Source organism: Simochromis diagramma, unplaced genomic scaffold (genome assembly GCF_900408965.1).
Source record: "Simochromis diagramma unplaced genomic scaffold, fSimDia1.1 OVJJ01000293.1, whole genome shotgun sequence".
Lineage (NCBI taxonomy): Eukaryota > Metazoa > Chordata > Actinopteri > Cichliformes > Cichlidae > Simochromis > Simochromis diagramma.
This window is the reverse complement of record NW_024386801.1, coordinates 5,638,777-5,660,167: the sequence shown is the minus strand read 5'-3', so window position 1 is coordinate 5,660,167 and position 21,391 is coordinate 5,638,777. Positions and strand designations below refer to the sequence as shown.

General features: G+C 38.2%; 1 protein-coding gene and 1 long non-coding RNA gene across 4 annotated transcripts in view; both read right to left on the bottom strand.

Moving 5' to 3' along the window:
• furinb (furin (paired basic amino acid cleaving enzyme) b) overlaps window positions 1-21,391 on the bottom strand; it is a 93,297-nt gene that overhangs the window by 56,789 nt on the left and 15,117 nt on the right. The window lies entirely within an intron of this gene.
• On the bottom strand, window positions 149-20,835 carry LOC120729588. Its single transcript, XR_005694956.1, has 4 exons — window positions 20,823-20,835; window positions 16,502-16,511; window positions 14,854-14,858; window positions 149-8,047 (listed from the first exon to the last, which is right to left on the bottom strand). It is a non-coding gene; the product is annotated as an uncharacterized LOC120729588 (long non-coding RNA).

The following is a 21,391-nucleotide window of genomic DNA, read 5'->3' as shown; positions in this document are numbered from 1 at the left end:
TGTAACCTAGCGTTATTTTACATTGCAGTGTATGTGCATACAAGTGCTTAGGCAACTTTCCAATGTTACAAACCGATTTGAAACGAGGGAAGGTTTTATTTTATTCTCATCAAGCAAGTGAGGATAAAATTATGCATTGTACTTTTTCAGAAATGTGTGTGAAATTTGTTTCGTGCCTGACACTGCCTGATTGTCCCAAGTGACAGACGATGGAAGAGAAACACAATAAAATCTAATTTTTCTTATCGCAGAAAAGAATTCCAATTTTCTGAGAGGTGGCGGCGTAGAAAACAGTAGAGAATGAGACTATGTGTGTGGATTCCAGCCGACAATACAGTGTGTATGAATGTGTGTACGCCTGTGATTACATGCCTTCTCCATGGACAATGAATACAAATACCCACTATCTAGCCGAGGTAGAAGTGAGTCACATGCAAGTCAAACTAAAGTCCCTTTTCCGCCCCCCTGCAGGCAAGTTGCTACAGTCTGGCTCAGGTCAAGTAAGACACATGAGATTGTGATGATCTACCCCAGCTTTCACATTTTAGTTATTTAAAAGATTCAGGGCTTTAAAGTTTAATTCCACTGCTGGTAATGGAAATAGGTTTGCTATGCCTACATCTTATAAATCTTACTGATGTTTGACATTTTGTTGCAATCAATAACAACGTTCCTACAAAACAAAAGAGTAGAGCAGGGCTCTGAATTTATAGATGTAAAGACGCTAAAGGGAAAGCAAACATACAACATTAAACAAAAGATATGATGGTCAATACCTAACATTTGATTATCTACTAAACAGTTTTTTGTATTAAGTCAAAGCCAAATACACTGAATACATATCATAGTCATGTTTTACAGGGCTCACAGTAGAACCAGACCAATGTATTGGCTGATATTAGGCATTTGCCGATACGTTTGTATCTTTGTTTATAACTGCTGTTAAAGAACATTTTAGTAAAGTAAAGAAGATATGCGCAAGACACTCCTCAACCACGTATATGAAATACTGTGACCACATAATTTCCTCAGGGATTAATAAAGTATTCTGATCCTGATGGCTGTTAATATTACATCGTTTTTCCACCAGGGGGCACTCTCCACCTTCCCTGTTGGTAACACCCTTTTGGAACGCAACAAAATTGGTTTGTCGTATTATCTAAGTAAGGACTCGGAAATAAAAGTAGACATTTGAAATGCTAGGGAAATCTGTTTATATTTCAGTTAACTGAAATAAAAAAAAGCTATTCAGAGCTATTCATTTAGAATGACTAGCACTGTTAGCAAAATCTGGAGCTAATCTATGCTAAACCTAAAAGCTATTTAAATAAAATGATCAGGAACAAAAAAAAACAAAGAATTGCCTACAAAACAACAAATGCGCATATTTCTTGGCGATTAGATATTTGGTGAACAGAAAACTTGCTCATCATAAAATAGTGCATCATAATTAGGAATAAGGTGATCTCTGCTAAGATAATACTTGCGGTAAAACTCCCTTTTCTGATGCTCTGTTGTTGAAATGTTGCCTAAAGTCTAGCTACTTTAGGTAGCGTAAACTTGACTTCAGTAAACTTCATCCTACTCCTTTTTAAGCACACACGTTGTGTAGACATAGAGATATTCATGAAAACTTGATGTTTTTTCATGTTTTTTTTTCTTCTTTTATCTTGTCATTTCATTATATTTGCATGTTCGAAATAAAATTCTATCTATCTACAATATTAAAAAAATCTGATTGCTCAGAAGCAATTTAGGTTATTACCTGATGTGTACTAAACTTCTACTGTAAGACTTTTATTAAGCTTATTTACATAATGCCAAGATGCTCCATATGCAAATTTCGGATTAACTTGAACATAATTTATACGACACGATGCTTTTACACTTATAAAAACACTGACTTCAGAGTGACTGTAACAGCAGTGAAACTGGTATTTCAATGGAAAACTGATGTTACAATCCTAACTGTTTTTTCATTAACATCTCTGGTTGTGGTCAACACAGGAAACTATCGATTTAAAGCCAGCTCTAACAGAGCTTAGAAACAATTTTTTAGCCATGTTTCACCAGTCAGCGAGTTCACATCCCATTATATGTGGAATATACCCATATACCAATATAGCCATTGTGGAACTGAATGGGTTTGTCTGATTTTTGAGCTGCAGACTTTGCTCTATTGTTAGCACCTTAATTGATAATCCAATTCTTAAATCCAAATTCTCCAGTTTTTCTAAACCCTCTTTATGATATCTGTCTCTACCGACCTGCCACGCTGAAGCAGACATCGTGTTTCAAAAATAGAATCTAACTTCTCAATATCTATAAATTTGCTAATAGTTATTATAAAGAGTCCTTGAGTAACTGGCCTAATAACAAGTCACATTTTATATTCACGAATGCAAGTTGAAACTTTAATCGGATTTGGTCAAACAAGTCCCAACTCCTCAAATTAGCAACTTGAGTCTGCCGCCTCTGGTGTCTAGCATCAGAGCTTAAAAATCAACAAAGCTGAGATTGACTTTGACAGAGTTCCATATTAAGTGTATTCCCTTAAGCTTAGATAAAGTGCATAGAGGCAAATCAACCTTATTGGGATTGGCATCAATCAAACCCATCTTTCAAAGAAAAACACTGACATCAGTGGCTGTTAGTTAGAGACACAGCAGTAATAGTAGTAATTCACTCTAAACACTGCGTACCTTAAAGCTTGTGATACCATATATAACGCTACTAACCTTAATGAAAAATCCTTCAGTAGGCACATAAATATGAGCAACACACAGTGCTCTATACTGTAGGAAGGCACTGGCAGACGGCTTCTGTGGCGCATCTGAGACTAAAATGTCAGTGACACAGCAGGGCACATTGATTGCCACAGCCCTTTTTCCTTTGCTTCTTTTTCTCTTTCCTTTTTTTGGTTTATTTATTTTTATATATATGTTGCCTTTCCTTTCATTTATGTTGCTTATTCACTTAAAAAACACACAAAATCAAACCCATAGGTCTGGATTCAGGTTTGAATTTTTAATAGGTCTTTAGCTTCTTAGCTGCTTAGTTGTATAAACGCAGCAAATGTGCTGGTGTGGTGTGTTTGTTTGATATTTGCCCTTGGGCTATTAAAACAGTCATATTGTTGGCGTCCACTGAGCCACTGGGCTGGATATCTTTTGTACCAATTAGGCAGAAACTCTGGGGTTCCACTTAGTGGGAGTAACTCATTGTTTTACTTTAATAGAAGCTAATTGAGTGTTTTCAAACGAAGGGTAATTATTTGTTTGCATCTTTGCTCTAATTCTGCACATTGCTAGCTTCGATTCTATTCAAGAGCTCGGGAGATTTGTCGTCTTGGGAGAAGCTAAGCCACAAAAAAAGAAAAAAAGCTAATTGTTTGGGTAAAAAGCAAACATTTAAATAAAATACCTACAAAGACCATCTCTCCAAAAGTATTGAAGTAATAAGACAGAGGCAGAATAAAAGCTGTGACGCTGAAAATGGGTTTACATACATGTTTTTCAGCACAAATAAAGAAGAGTTATATATGAGCAGCTGCAGGAAAAGCAACAAGGCCTTGAAGACATGCTAAATCACAATGTGTCGAGATAGACTTATTCCTATTCTGGAAGAGTAAGGCACAGTGGAATATGTAATAAAAAGGGAAATGAAAGAGAGGCATGAGAAAGAAATGTATAAGAGGAGAACATAAAAGTCATGCATCACTAAGAGAGCAGAGAAATCCCTACTGATTCCTGACCTTTTGTCAATAGTACCATGAAGCTAAACTTATACAATTGTGGCTCTGTAAATTACTATTTCCTTTAAAAAAAAAAAAAAAAGATGAAGATATATCTCCATACAGTATCTCTCATGTCTTGATGCAATGGATTCCAACTTAGATTAGACCGAAAAATTAAATAGCCTGGATTTTTATAATCTTCTGCATTTGCTGCAGACCTAAAATGTAGAGAAACCAGCATTCCTGATGTAGCTTATCTCTGTGGTAAGATTTTTTTTCCCTGAGAACAGATAAGCCTTCTCTCCCTGCACTGTCCCTTATCAAAACCAAACACACACACACACACACACACACACACACACACACACACACACACACACACACACACACACACACACACACACACACACACACACACACACAGCTAGATCATCACTCAGCCAGACCTTGCTAACAGAAGCAGTGTTACATTCAGCTGGCATCTCAAACTCACAAACATGCTGGTGTTCAGAGTAACTCACATATGTACCCACAAGCGCGCGCGCACACACACAGGAAAAATTCCGGGCTATGACCTCAAGAATGGGAGATTGAAAAAGATAAAAAAGGACCTTGCATTTGAGGTAGTGAAGTTTGTAGTGAAGTAGTCAGTTTGTGTTTGTGTGTATGTGAGAGAAAAATTAATATTTCTGTTCATTCCTTGCCTTCTATTTAAATGTGAGATTTAGCCCATTAAGCTCTTTTAAAATCGTAAACCCCTGTCTCGATTACATAAACACAGCAACGGAATTCAGTATACGCTCAGCTCTCCATGCTTTACTGGTGTCTAGAGTATTCATGTAGTCAAGGGGAAGCCAAATCTGTTTTGCAAATGGTTTCTCCCAACACTGGTAATATCAGTAATCTAATGTTAACTTCTCAGTATATTACAAAGCAACTGTCTGACAAGCCCAGGGGTGAAGAAAGCAAGACATCACTCCACAAAATCCTGCTGTTACCATTCAGTGAGCAAGAAATAAAGCCAGACAGTAAAAGACAGTGACAGAATGCAGGAAAAAAAGATGAGGAGGAGTGAAGGAATAACACACATTTAGATGCACTTGCAAACAATCTTTGCTAAAACTGGGGCCACAGGGAGTCTCTTCCTATTGCCATGGGCAAAAAGCAAGAGAAGATGTTATGATACATGAAAACAACTTCAGTGTAAAGCGAAAGGACTGAGATCAAACTGGGTTAATTTTCAAGCCTTCGGGAAAAGGGTAAAGTAAATAGACATTCTGAAGAGATGAACAGGATCAGTGCTCTGACTATGGAAAACCAACGTGCCACCGTGGTGAGTGCATCTGACAAAGAGCTGAGGCAATGAAGTATAGCATTATGCAAATGAAGAGAAAGACTAAAAATGCTGGAGTGAGTTAAAAATGAAAACACATCAATGCAACTGCAAACCGTCTGAAATACTGAGCATGTTACACTGTTTAGTATTCAAGATGTTGGGCTGCACAAGTGGAACCTGTGTGCTTTGGCCTTTAGTTTATGCCTTAAGGCAGCATGTCACCATGATTGCCATGTCATTAAAAATTTAAAAGCAGTCCTGATCTGAGGTGAACAGCCCACACAAAATGCACTTGACTCAGGTCAAGCAAGAAGCAATAGTTTGCTCTTCCACCTCTAGTTATTTATGTTAATATCGCCCTATGCTCCGCAGTGACTTTCTCTGCAATCTTTTTACTGCAGGGTCACGAAGGAGCACAATTTCCCAAAGATTGAGAAAACCCCACTTGTTAGCACAGAAGCTATAGCCCATGAAAAATCAATGTGACAAGCACTCAAAAGGTTGTCCTATTGATTTTTCATAGACTCAGATCAGTCAATCTATCAATGGATGCAAAAGGAGAGACAGAAGCATCGAGAGAGTGGCTGTGGGTGTACAGCAACAGTGATGGACTACTGAGAAGGAAATGTGCAAAATGTCCTTTGCCGAGTATGTGCCCTTCACATCAAGGACTCGGCTCAGGAAAATGGAAGCTGTCAGCACCTCCAGACATATAGCAAGAAGATGCAACCCTCCTGCATAAAAAACAAAATACTAGAAAGGGAAAAGAAGAAAAAACTCCTTACACTCTCATTTGAACATCACAGAATGATGAAGAAACACTTGTGCACGCACACACAACACATACTGATACATTCACACCTCTGTATCTCTATCTTCCCACTCCGAGTGTGTGATAAGGTCAATAAAAAAGACAACTCCAGCCTCCAGCTGTCCCCTCCGGCTTGTTCCTCAGACAGTGGCCTGCTATGGAGTGCCACGATTCCGTGAGGCTCCTGGATTATTCATTTGCGGGGTGTAACTCAGCCCACTGCTCTTTTCCTCATTGCCTAATGTATGCTGAATTCCCTGATGCCAGAGCAGCCTCTGTCAGGCTCCGTCACACTAGTTCTCAGGAACTGAAGTAAATAGGTTCCACTTCCATTTCCATTCAGCTCTCATCACTTTAATCCCTTTACTCTCTGTCTTTCACTCACCCCCCGGTGATTCTGCCTCTATTAATACTGACATGTTCAGTGCATACATTTCTTCCCTCACCTTATGTTGAGACCCTTATTGAAATCACTGGTGTCTTCCTATTTGCACTTTACAAAAGTGACAGATTCAGACTGCACATATTACAAACGGTCACATTTTCCTACACTATTACAGGACGTTGCGCATTTTTTATCATTATAGGATTTTCTCGAGGTGCAGTGTTGTTTCTCACCTTGGCTGCACCCCGTTTGGCATTTTGCAGCACACTGCAGTGGGTTGAAAAAGTGCAGCAGACTCAGTGTGTCGCCGGTAATCTAGCAGCACACTGCAATTTTGGTGTCAAGATTGTGCTTTGCCTTACCACTCAGGGTCAATAGCACACCTTTTTTTTGCCATTTAAAATACACTGGAGCCACATAGCATAGCAGCATTTCTTAAAACACCAATCACCTTTTCATTTTTCCCTGCGTGTTCACTTTCATTTATCATTCTTTAACCTGACACATCCAAGTGCAATGTAAAAAATATGATTAGATTCTGATTCTTCAGACTTATTTAACAAGTACAGGTAATTTTAATAGTTGATACAGGCTTGTTTTGTTTAATGATCAATGATATCTCGAGTTGTTTAGAGGATTTTTTCACACAATAAATAGATGCACTGATCCAACTCTTTCCATTTCTGATTCGATACAGAGAACTTAGTTTGGGGGATCTGCTGATACCAAGAACCAATCCAACATAAGTGTGAAATTGATAAGCTCTGTATCTTGATGCATGCTCAATTATTCATGTAAGAAAATCCCATAAGGTTGATTCTGTTCATCTCAATGTTGCTTTACGTAAGCAACGTCGAGATAAACAGAATCATCCTTCTGGATTAAGCTTTATGCCTCACAGTGAGGAAGAGACTGGGAATCATTCTTTTATGTGTGGACAACATCAGGCTCAACGTAAACATTACTTTACTAACTTTGTGAAATAAAATGTGACCAACACAAACACATTTAAATAAATCCATTAGCATAAATTTACTAAATTCACACTCATTTGTAAAATAATAAGTAAAAACTGGTTTAAGACGGCCATTATTCATCCAATTTACTTGCATTAGCCTCATTTCAACTGAGAGTGTGAGAGTCATTAGGCTACTGCATACTGCTGACATTTACAATGGTGCTACTTTCTTTCCTGAATCTGCGCGCGCGCGCACACACACACACACACACACACACACACACACACACACCGCATGTGGAGCTGTTAAGAGACAGCTGAAGTGAAATAATATTTAATCAAGTTGAGAACAACACATTATGTTACTGTCAATGTAATAAAAGCTTCCAAAAATGTGCTACTCCAACCCACATGCTTCTAATTTCTATCTTATATTAAGTCCCTCTGCATATTCCAGCCAAGTCAACAGTGTTGCAGCCCACTTAAAAAACAGAAAATCCCATTAGGGGCCATCATGTCTTAAATCTTCACTCTAATCAAATCATAAAATAAAGTAAATATTTCCTTGAAAACTGTATTCAAAAAACATTATTTGCAAAGTGTTAAGGCCAATGTTTGGGCCACCTGCCAGTGGACCTCCTATTAACATTTTTAAGTAATTTTCATTTAAATAAATATATTTATACAAATACATATCTGTACATACTCTGTTATTACTGCGGCCCATTTGCAGTACCTTCACAACCCACCAGGGGGCATGGGGAATTACTGGCACACTCCAGGCTAGCTTTGCTCTCCTGCTAGCTGCTGCTGACTTGATGCTAACAACATTAAAACCTGAATTGAATGGATCATCTTATACATCTGCAGGTTGTTCTCGATATCCAGTCCTGAATTTTTAAGTATATCTGATACCAAATTGTATATCCCCATTCATAATACATCAAATATTTTTAAACAGACAGTTTAGCTGGACATGGTCTTGTTAAAACAGACAAAATCCTTCATCAAAGAAATGTCATTCAAGCATATTTTGCTCTAAAGTCTGTGTATACCGTTCAACATTAATGGTGATATGCAGGTTACCCATCCCAAGTGCATATACATAATATCATCATCAGCGTGCATAACAGCTTCTGAATTGTGCTATAACAAGATTGATGGTCCGTAGCCTCTTTCAGTTTTATGAATTCTCCCTAGAACTTTAAATTTACTTTGTCAAAGAAGAAAGGTTTTTGCTTTTCCTCAATTGATTTTATATCACTTTTTGTTTCTATTGAAGTTAGTGGGGTCATCTGGGGGTCATATTTTTTTCTGTGTGTGGTAGATGGCATTTGTAGGTGCTGGGCTGAACAATCTTCATTACTGTGGTTTTTGGAGGTGTTAAAACAGCTCATGGTTTGCACTACACAACCGTATCTGCTTTTTAATGCAGAGCTGCCAGAGGGCAACAAAGATCAGAGCCAGTCCATGTCGCTTTTTTTCCTTCGAAGCTTTATCCATTTCATACTAAATCATGTTTCTACTTGACAATTTTGCCCATATGTTGACTTCTTGGCAAATTCTAATTACGGTAAGCAAATATTAAAAAAAAGAAAAGATTCTCATATGTGGGGCGATTGTGGCTCAAGAGTTGGGAGTTCGCCTTGTAATTGGAAGGTTGCCGGTTCGAGCCCCGGCTTGGACAGTCTCGGTCGTTGTGTCCTTGGGCAAGACACTTCACCCGTTGCCTACTGGTGGTGGTCCGAGGGCCCGGTGGCGCCAGTGTCCGGCAGCCTCACCTCTGTCAGTGCGCCCCAGGGTGGCTGTGGCTACAATGTAGCTTGCCATCACCAGTGTGTGAATGTGTGCGTGAATGGGTGGATGACTGGATATGTAACGCGCTTTGGGGTCCTTAGGGACTAGTAAAGCGCTATATAAATACAGGCCATTTACCATATTCAAGTGAAACATTGTCTTTGCATTATCAAAATGACACAAAGGGCTTAAATGGAATAAATCATTACTTTCCTTTATCATTTATACTTGGCAGTATTTCTAATTTGTGTCTTCATTTACTGAGGAAACCATTGGTATTCTAAGCAAACACTGCTTTACAAAGAAACTATGGTAACTGATCTTTCTAAATATTTCTAGAAATGTAATTCAACATAAAAAGCAACTACCTTCTCATCACATCCAACTTTGCAGCTAAATTCATGAACTAACACGAGTTCCCCCCTCTGACGCATATTTGCAGACAACGTTGGGAACATTCCTTTTATGCTAATTATTTTCTCATAACTTATACTAACCCCTGAAACATAGATGGACTATACATGATAATCTCACCCTAAAATCCATATGTGCCCCATGTTTAGCACACTTGCTGGACACCTTTATTTCATAAAATTAGCTGCTTTCCCAGTCTTCCTTAGGATTTGTGAACATTTTAATCAAGAGTGACAGTAACGCTACTGTAACAGTCCTACGTAAGTAGAAACAAGTATCGTCATTTTGGTCCTCTTGCCAGTCACATTATCTTTAATGTTAAATACTGAAATAGTTTTTGTCAGTCTTTAATGCTGTGGATACTCACACGCTTGAGAACTTTGCCTAACTATAAATGCATATTATTACGCATATTACATTTTTTTTGCCAAGTAAAGCAATGTTAGCGAAGACAGCCAAGTCATGTATGATATCTTTACTTCTAACACGTGTACAAGATTTGAGACTTTATCAAGAAAAATGTGAACATAAGTAAAGCATTTCAAAGGCCTTTACTTACATTCAGTCTGAAATAGCTTTGAAAAGCAAAAAGCACAGAGGGGAATGAAAACCAGAAGTAATCAAAAAATAACAAATCTATCATCAAGGGTGTAACTGTTCTGAAACCGAGACCAAATCTGTGATGCAAATGTCTACGGTCTTGTGTCACAATCCTGTCGTCTCTTGCTGTGATCCATTGCCAGCGCCGTACAGCTCTCATTATGTTAACAACAGAGGCATGGAGAAGATGTTTGGGAGAAAAACTGCTGTAAACTTCAAATGCAGAAAATACACTAAGCGTCTGTTTAACCATCTTTTATTTTTTTCTAAACCAACATCACATTTTGTGCTGCAGAGGCTTGTGTGTATATTTAGCTTGAGAAAGATTGGTTCGGAAATAGCTTTGGCATTGTGCATACGTAATATTCTAATTAGCTATGTGCTCGAGTTGGTTATGCTAATTAGCCACATGGAGGTAATTGGATGATTAAAGAAGAGTGGGATGAATTTTAACAACAATAATTTTAACAACAATATAAAGAAGATGTAAGAACTGTGGCTTCAAAAATATCTATTGCAAAATTTGTTACATCCCTAATGATTACATATCAGCAAACACAGTAATGACACTAAAATCAATGCAAAAGATATTTTAAGAGATGGAGGCAAACAAATAACCCCAAAACAACCCACCTGTCCGGTGTCCTCCTAGACAAAGAACAAGATTTTCATGGCTCAAGATGGCACCTCTGCTCCTTTCCAAGGCACAATGTGCAGTAGCCACTGAACTAGAACAGCAAGTTGAGTTTGAGACTGAAGGGTGCCTCGTTTAAATTCTTGAAACATTAGGCCTTTTCTTGAACCTCAAAAGTACAGCCAGTTGAGGACATCAAAACCTACTGAACTGAGGTCTCTGAGTACAGAGAATAGGAATTTGAGCTTTGCATATCTTTGTGACAACCCGAAATAACCTCTGTGAGGAGGCTAGCTTTGTCCAAGATCAAATGGGAAAGCTGAGAATTTCAAAACAGTGGTTTAGTATGAGTCACACCGCAAATACATCTAGAACAAAGGGAAGACATATAAACAATAATCAGTGTGAAAAACAAACAAAACCCAACATACATATTTCATTAAGTCTGAATCTTAATTGGCAGTCACTTAACACCCACTGAGAGAAAGCGGTGCAAGCGATAACAATCACAAATGTATACAAATTGCAAGAAAGCACGCATAAATGCAACACAACAAAATATAGCCAATTTTATGATTTGCACTGTCGTTCTTGTACGTTGTACTTGCTTTTATAGCTATGCTTATCCATGTGTGAAGCCCATGCCCTTCAACTTACACCCACACTAGAGCTGACAAAGTGGAAGACATTAGATCTTTATTCACTCCAGTGAATCATTTCTGTCTTTATTTATTTACTAGCAGCAAGGCATAAACAAGGGCAGTGACAGGAGCTGAAACAATGGTCAAATTGATGAAGCACAAGTTGTACTATTTAAAGACTGTTTCTTACATGGCTGTGAGTTAGAGCAAGAATCCTGTGCTATAGCGCTATCCAGGCTCTGCTCTGCTAAAGGGCATGACATTTACAAGCATTTCATTTCAGCAAAACGCTTCACGATGTGATCAGTAGAAGCAAGAATTTACAGACTAAGTACCTTTTACAACATATCACACTCTCACGAAACAGAGGAAATTTGTAAAATTGTGATAAGAGAAAACAGTTCACATACACAGTTTAAAGCTACTGTGTTACAGCAGGGTATATAAATCGAATTCAGCAGAAGCTAAACGACTAAGGTTCCACTTATATTCACTATGTGGAATGTATGCATTTGTATGACAGCGCTGAAAACATGAGCGAACACACCACTTGCAATAAAGGACTCTTGAGCAAAGTCCCATGATAACCTTCATAACAATGATAAATGGCTGAAGCGTCCTGCTAAGCTACATCATATGGCTTTCCATTACACTTAGAAATGGAGCATACACAGAAGGATTTCTGCAAAACACAGCAGGGGCATTAACATCTGGAAACCATTGTATTGTAACATCATTTTGTTTTCGATTTCAATCCATGCATCCATAACTGAGCCGCGGACATTTTCTGAGAGATGGATCGAGAGAGCCTGGTGTGCTGCGCTGTTTGTTCTCACACAATCCCCCCCAAATAACACAAAACAACAACAATGCAGCTAGAGGCAGAGCGCCATTATCTTTAGAAGGAAAAACTGATGAAAGAAGTTTGAGTTTCAGTCATTCTTGGCAGTCTGCAATTTATCAGTAAATAGCTTTAAAAAAACCAAAAAAAAAACAAACCCCACAACAACAAAAATGAACCCTACCCCCACAGTGCATTAGAGGAGTGGTCATATCACACTACACTTGCTATGACAAGTATCCATTTGCCTGATAAGTAAACCAAAGCTGCTCTTCCTCTGATAAGCCAGCTCAAACACTGATCATCACTACTCAAGTTAGTCAGGCAAAAAAAAAAAAAAAAAAAAAAAAAAAAAAAAAGTACAGCATGTACAACAGGCTGGCAGAGCGCTTCTTAACCTTTTCTGCCATCCCTCCTTCAGAAGCCAAAAACACCACCCCGCTCGAACTTCAGGCTGATTACTAATTAAAAAATAAAACAAAAACGCAATGAACCATGCTAACATTTATCAAAACTCTTGATTGCTTGTTTTCCCTATAGAAATAATATTGATTCAACTTATCCTGCAGTAGCTCTACGCAATAACACAATACGTCTAGAAGGTGAAACTATCTTAAAATTTGTATTATAACACAACTGAAATCAAACAAGAGCACTGAGAGAGCGCAACTCCCCTCGAACAGCAAGGGCTAAAACTTTAATGCCTGCTGCAGCCTCCTTTTATAACAACAAGCTAATGTCTCTTACCTTTAATCTACGACTTTGAAGTATTACATACTAAAATTATGTATTTTATGATCTTTAACCATATGATTGGAGCAGAGTTGGTTCTCTCTATGCCTTTTCATATAATATATTATACCTGATATGGTTTCTTGGATTTTTCAAAGCCCAACTTTGACCTTGGGCACTACCAATGAAGGTCAAGGTCACTCATATCCCCCAAGGCCTAGTATATGGTTTTGAAGTTTGAGAATGACCTGAAAAATAATTATTAGTAATATAAAGTTTTTACGGATTTTCACATTTGCTGTGACCTTGACCTGATTTTCACCTCAATTAAATCAGCTTGAGCTGTTATTGGTATCTACAATCACACAAAACCTGAACATGATATCTGTAATACTGTGGATGCTAGACTGCTAACAGACAGACAAATGGAGCGGTTTACATACTCCCTCCCTTTGGGGGGGAAATAAAGCATAAATGAATGCATTATCATGGGATTGGAGGTGGGGACTTAACAATGGCTAACACTGTCCACAAAAAGGAGACATGAATAATGCAGTCACCTTTCCTGTTACGGTGTAATGCAGACTAGCAATTCATTCAATGCGCTGTTCTAACCCATCTCTTAATGAGGAGGCATTTAAGTAGTGAGTGTGTTATTCCTCAACTTAACCATTAGTTTCTATAAATATGCTTGTTTGTCCGGTCCTTGGGATAAAACCATAAATCAGATGAAAACGGTATGAAAATAGTCCTCTTTGAGTCAGACGTGAGGAACACACTCCGAAACAAAGGTACATTTAAGTTGGCACAGGCTTCGTGCACAGACGGGAAGAAGACAGGCAGGAGATTGTGCAGTGAAAGAAGAAGCCCCATAGAGGCCGCTTTCCACAGTCACAATTTAAATCACTGAATGTCTGAGACAAACTCTTTATCAAGCGCTAAGAGCCTGAAGGTTGTAGTACCATCTGAATGAAACACCACTGATATGTTCTGGGTCAACTGCTCCATTCTTTAATGCCAGTTTTATTTTGGAGGATACAATTTAAAGAACCCCTGCAATGCTAAAAATTTTAGAGGGAACCACTCATGCAACACCACAGTCTGTCTTTGTTAACGGGGAAAAAATGAGTAAAGGAGAACGAATATAGGCTGAACACTGCAAGGATTTTACACTGATTCTCTGCTGTGAAGGGTATTCTTTCCACTAGGCAGACACTCTTTCTACATTATTCAGGCTGAGAATGATCTAGCTCTACTCTAATTGCTACATATCTTCCATCTCAGGGTGTGGAGCTGTATAAGACCACCCACGAACCCTTTAATGGCTCCACATGGCTCATTAGCCACTAATTACACAAATCCATACATTCATAGTCAAAAGTAACTTTACAATTAGTCTATAAGTGCTTTATATAATACTCTGTATATGTTAAATACAAAGCTTTGTTCATTGAACCAACCCTTGGTTTGCTTCACACACAGATAGTAAACAGCTAATGCCTTTAGCGTGTGTGTAAATAATGCATGATATCAAAGTGTGTACTGGAAACAGCTATTGATCATAACCACCTACTTTCTGTAAGCGTTACTTGATCACTAACACTGAAGGAGACGGTTTTGTTCTGTCTCTGAATAACTTTATACTGGGACACACCTGGCGCGTTTTAGAACCAGAGCATTTGGTCTTTACGACATGTTTTATTTTGTAAACTAATCAGATGCTCGGTGCCGTTCCGCTGTCTGACTTTGTGCCCAGCTCATGTGCTCTGTGCAGCTTCGCACTTCTGTCAAAACCAGGATATGGGCGCGTATTTTTAGCAGTGCGGGGAGCCGCCTCTGGGACGCTTCTAAAACGCTCTCGGGCATTGTCAAGAAGGGCTGTGATCAGTTCCAGCGGTTGCAGCTGAGATGCAGCAGTCCCTCGTGTGTCTCAGCAGTCAGGGAGGCCCAGCTGCCTTGTTATTTCACCATCACTCTTAGTCTTGTCTCTGCTAAATCGCATCAGCCCCCAATTGACCAAGTGTCACGCTTCAGAGGGAAGCCCGATATCTCTAGCCTTGCAGACCTTTTACTTGTCCATTTCGCTTTCCTCAAATGGACATACTTTTATTTTTTACCAGCTGCATAAAGTACAAGTTGGCCTGCACAATTTTTCTGCCATTATCAACTTGTCAATCTTTTCTGTAAGTGAAAGCGAAAAAGTCAGAAAAGAAGTTCACAGACATACCATCTAGGATCTCGCTGTGTATGACGGTGAGCTGCTGCTTCACATGACTCGAGCCTTACTTATTAACAGAAAAATAATACCCTATTGTCTCCTCCTACATAAATACTGCAGAACACAGCAGTGAGGTCAGGGAACAACGATGGTTTGTGAGCTCCTATAGATAAAGCATGCTCCATCGCTGTCATTTTCGCCTCTCTTTATGCAATAGTAAAAAGAAAAAAACAAAAAACCCCTCCATCCTCTTTTTTGTTTTTTATTTCTTAGCTGTCGATGAATCACTTGACACTTTGATGTATCAGAGTTGACCTGAAAACAACCAGAAAGCTTGATCTGAATGTGCGATGAAGTTTTTCAAGGCAAAATTTGCAAATTATTACAAATTATTCACCTGCACATAGAATTTCTCTCACTGGCTTTAATTTACAGCACATGCTCACAGTTTTGGAAACAGTGAGCTCAATATATTTATTTAACTACAATACATCGTTCCTCCTGGTAGCATTTCAATCAGTATGTCCTCATGCTTAGGTTAAAATTAGACACATATTTCACTATCTTAACTGCACTACTGTAAAATTCTGTATAAACAATCATTCTGTACAATACGATAATTATAATTCTACACCTGTTTATAACTTGCATATTTCTGCATAGTTTCATATTTATATCCTGTTCATAGCCTGTACATAACTTGTATACCCACTACAGCCTGTACATACTTATAGTTATAGCAGATTCATAACATACCTTCATACCGTGTACATTTTAACATACCCATAATAGACCCATTTTTGTACCCTCATACCTATAACAGATGCATTTCTGTAATATATCTATATAACTATATTATTGCTAATATATATTTTGTAATCTATCTATATCATGGCTAAAGCACTTCTGGATGGATGCAAACTGCATTTCGTTGCCTTGTACTTGTGACATGTGCAATGACAATAAAATTGAATTCTATTCTATTCTAAAAGAAAACTAATTGTTATGCATGCATCATAGAGATTAAACTATAAATCGTTTGTTTAAAAAAATATACATAACTCTTTTTTTAAAAATCAAAATGATCTCTGTGTACTGTTTTCTATTTGATTTACATTTTATGGAGGCCTAAAATATTCATGCCAAATTGACTGGCTGTATTTTTCCTTATTTTCTTTAAGTTATGCATCATAGAAAGAATACAAGGTATTACACACTGGCATCCAAACAGAATAAAACATTTGAAAAATGAAAAATAAAAAAAGGACACCACCAAATAAAGCATATTATTATGAGTCATTCAGAGATATGGATCATTTCATAAAAGATGTCAGAATCTGGGACTACAGCAGAATAAACTAATAAAGTCTTAATAAGTTGTCTTGTGTCCTCAGTCACAGTCAAATTTCTTTTTGTATATTTTTAGCTCAGCCTTCACTGTTTGTGCCGTTTCATGTTTTACCTCACAAGGATTAAAATGAGGTGATTTGCACAGAACATTGTAATACTGGCGGAGCCCTGATCAGATCTCTCACATGTATCCCTTGGTAACAAATCGCACCTCATCTCCAACTTTACCATTTCTATTCCTTTTTGTATTTATACCATCCTTGAAAACAATATTTCCATATTATATCTGCAGTGCTATTTTCTAAACACTATGGCTGTGAAAGGGGAAAAGAAGCCTAATCTGATTGTACTGTGTTAACTGTGGCAGCAAGACTTTTCAATGCGGAACAATGAAGGGATGGGTTTAATACGTTAAACTGGAAGCACCAGATAGCAAATGATTATGCTGAAATGAGTATCTTAAGCTCCTTATTTAGCTTTTTGTCGTTGTTGTGAAGAATGCTTGGAGGTTATTTCCCAAAGAGGGAGCCAAAGGCTGTCTCAGCACCTGTGCACTCTAACCTCTGGGCAGGATAAGGGATGAGCTCCGAAGCTCCCAGTACAAACACAAAGAAAAGAGGGGCTTTTAGCACACCTTAAAAAGCTATTGCCGTGACCTAGATCAACTTTAAGAAACACACTTTCAATCAGTAAATGTAAACAGTTTCCTCCTTGCATTATGTCAGTAATAAAAAAAATAGCTACAAACAGTAAATATCTTAAGTTTAGCCATGTCATAAAGTAAAGCTCATCTGTAATCCTGGCAGATCAGCTGTTCTCAATGCCAGCTAAGAACATCTGTTGGTTCAGGTGATGCTCGTCTGTGCATCCAGGTGGCAAATCTTAAAGAGGGTGTACTTTTTAAGACAACTGCCTACGACTGCTCTGCATCTGCAAGCTACTTAGAAACCCAGCTCCACCTGGTCCTCATTTTCAATCCGTGTCTGTCCTAATCAGCATCATATTCATTTTCTTTGAAGCCTGCTCTATATGAGGATCTTGCTGTTCTCCCTGGAAGGGCGAGGAGGCGTGCTCTCTCCATCTTCTGCTTTCTTTGCATGTGCATGGAAAGGGGTGGGGTGAGATCCCGGAACGCTAAAAACAAATTACTGCAGATAGAAATAATCTTCCTTTGACTACAGACTTCCTCACTGAAATGTGTCTTCTTCTTGTTGCCTAAAAAAATAAAAAATTCAGCACAGTTGTTTTGTTTTTTTTACTTTAAGCAGCTATATTACTTTTAGTTATGTTTAGGGTCGTCAGTAAGTGTAGGAGTGACATTAGCAGTAGTAGTCATAATATTTACTGACTGTGGCAGCAATAGCAGTTGCAGTAATGGCAATAACAATGACACTGCCAGCTTTGCTGTTCAGTCCTGGCAAATGGGTGAGCATTTTCATTTCAATCTGATTATTGCACTTTAGAATGTTTCATAGTTACTGTTGCTGAAAACAAAGGAATTTAGTTATTTCTTTTGGCTGGTCCATGTATTGATTTGGCATAATCTATAACTGATTCATTATTCCAACAAAAGAAATGTTACACTTTCTCGAAAGCGGTTCACTTGTAGCGCTTTTGTGTTCCACGTTATTATAAATGCCTGCAGACAGCTTGGCGTGAGCGAGTTCAGAAGCCCGAGCCACTGCAGCAACACTAATCTGACTGCTTGTCATGCAGTCTTCCTCCAAACCGTTCGTGCTGTTCGCTGTTGTAGAAATTGTTCTGTTACATGCACCTGAATGCTGCATGAACGGGCAAACATCCCAAGTTATATTTTGTTCTGAGTAAAATGTGCACAAGTCAAGAATTTATGAATAATATCACAAACAAAAACCTGTCTCTTCACATATTGTTCCAGTCAAATGTCATTCAAGGGTTTTTACTATTATCTATACTGTGGAATACTAGACTGTGAAATAACCCATACAGAACTGAGTAGTAAACAAGAAAGTGTATAATAAACCAAAAACACTATAGCTCCCTGAAGCTAGACATAGTTTTAAGACATCTTTGCACAGCATTGGGAGTATCCTACTTCCATGAGGTCATCACCAGGAATGGCTTCCAGGCTTTGCAAAGGGATAATTATCTGAAAAGGAGAGTGATTGACTGTCAGGCTGCTTGGCCTCCGCATGCTTAGGGACAGGTTGGACCGCAGAAGGATGGAAAAGCAGCCAAAAGTACTCAGAATAAACAGGAATACTTTAAAGAGAGCTGGAAACACATTGCAGGTGGGACTTGAGGAGCTTGCTGAGAATAAGACCAGAATGTGCAAAGCTGTCAAAGCAAAAGGCAGCTTCACTGTAGGAAACAAAAAAAGTAATATATATTCAGTTTTTTTTTGTTTACTTCATAATTCCATGCACTGAAGAAAATTTTAAATATTTAGCCAAGTCTCCATTGATTTTTGACTGGTACTATAGATTTGTCTCTCTGCTACCTTCCAAAACAAAAGCCAAAGGTAAAATACTGCCTTTCTAAAAACTGTATATAATTTTTCCTTTCCACCCTTTTCTTTGTAGATATTTGAAGAATTAGGTTCTCGTCTTTTCACCTTTTCCTGTGATGCCTTTTCACAAATATTGTTAAAATACAGATAAACAGACTAGTGACAAAACTGTCTTTAAAATCAATGCCAGGAAATTGTTGATTTAATAGTTTTGGGGAGCTATCGCTAACCTTTTTAACAAAAACCAGAGCCTTCAAAAACAACACTCAGGTGATTCATTGCCATCATTATCAGAGTAGGCGTAGGAAACATAATAAATGCATTTTTTTCATGTTACATGTTTATTTGTCACCTCCCTGGATCGAACAGCGGCACTTTCGTGTGGTAGGCAAATGTGTAAATAGCTACTAATGCCGCAATTACTTACATACACTAATTATAATTGGTTAAAATCAATCAGCATTGTATGTAGACCTGAAAATGTTTCTTAATGCTGGAAGTGAGAAATAAACTCCCGGTGCATTCATTTTTACCTGTGCACTTTTTTAAAAATGAGTTTTGGCCACAGATTGAATGTTACAGAGAGTGGATAGCACCACCACAATAACAGTTTCCTCTGCTGCCTGGCAGCAATGCTACTGGTCATCAGTGATGCCATAGGGGAGCAAAAGGATGATTGGACCATGAACGAACCTGCCCAAACCCCAGTGATTACAGACAGTGATAAAAAATAAAATAAAATAAAATAATACAAGTGAGTGAATACAAGTGTATACAAGCAAAATAACAACAACAGCAAAAAATCTTTAATAGACATCAAACATCAGGAAATAGGTTCATGCAGTCCAGAGTCAGCAGAAACATATTGTTTATACTGCAATATGTTATAAATCTTAACATACTCAGTAAGTAACATCTGTGGAAGTGATTTTTTTCAGCTAAAGAGCAACACAAGGTAGGAAAAGTGGAGCCTATTGTGCCTCGAGTTAAATTAAGCTGAAGCTTCATTCTTCCTTGTGAACAAAAAGTCAAAGCACTGCAAAAGAAAAGTAGTCAATACTGGCCACATTATGAATGCAAGCGTTCTTTCAAAAAGCTCTCCCTGAAGAAAGGAGACGTGAATGAAGGCTGAAGATCCACATGCATGGCTGGCTCCGTATCTCAAGAGGAACTCAGAGCAGCCTGATAGACTTAATCCTTTTCCATATACTGGATCTATACTGTCAAGTCCTTGAGTCGTCCGCCCAGTACAACCAGCATTTCCACTAAAACACTCCTTCTGACCATCATTTGTAAGTAGTTTGGGTGCAAACATGTTACCACCTGCTGTTAATAACAGGAGTAATGAGAGCCTGAGTTTTATACTTTAAAGACTTTTTGAGATTTAAAACACCATTTTAAGAATCTTTTGAGCAACGATGTCCATGGATCTCTCTCTGGCAGAGCACCAACCCACTTTTAGGAGACAATTTTGGAAACATCTAAAAGGACTACGGCTGCAGGCTACATATAATGAAGTAGTGCATTTAAATGAGAGACAGCTTGGGGACAAGGAAGAACGCTTTACTCAGATCAGTAAACACTGAAATAAAACAGAAGCTTGAGGATGAAGTTCACTAAAGGAGAGAGAGACAAAAAGAAGGAAGCAGGCTTGCAAACAACCTATTAATATTGGACATTTTAAGAGAGGAAGAGATTAAAGAGGACAGCGAGTGAAAAAGACACTGACAGAAAGGATGAGAGAATGATGCAGGCATAAAATACCTCTGATATGTGTGGTTTTAGAGAAAAAGAAGAAAGCTGTGAAAGATTGTCTATAGCGACTACTTCATATTCAAGAAAGACCAGTGAAAAATAAACACAGTAAGAAAAACAGACCACAAAGTAAACATCACTTTCATAGGAGCCTTACAAAACGTTTGAAAAGGACAGCTGTGGCCTAGATATAGGATAATGCATGACATAGTTTTATTAAAAAATAAATAAAAAAAATGAGTGCCCTCTTCCAGCACCAGAGTCAATCTGCTGGAAATAATATTCTGGCAATTTTCACCATGGCAACCTAATGCCAGTACAGGCTGTGGAGTGTTGTTACAGATCAAAAGGGGTTTACGGTATAGCTGTGAGGCAGTGAGCAGGAGCAGGAAGTTGCATCAAACCCCAGGATAAGGGAGATAAATAATTACAAAAACAAATACACGCACACACACACACGCACCCCTTCGGAGCAAATACACTGATCTACATTTACAGAGCCTAATGCTACTAGAGACCGATACTTTCTTAAACCTCGCCCCAACAAAAAGCCCAGTTTTCACTCTAAATACAAACAATTTATTGCATGGAGAGTTGTGTTTTGTCCCAAAAGGAAAGCTATGTCGTCACAACGTCCACAGAAAGGCTTTCTGTTAATAAAACAGTTTTTATTTCACTCTCAGCTATTTCTTTAT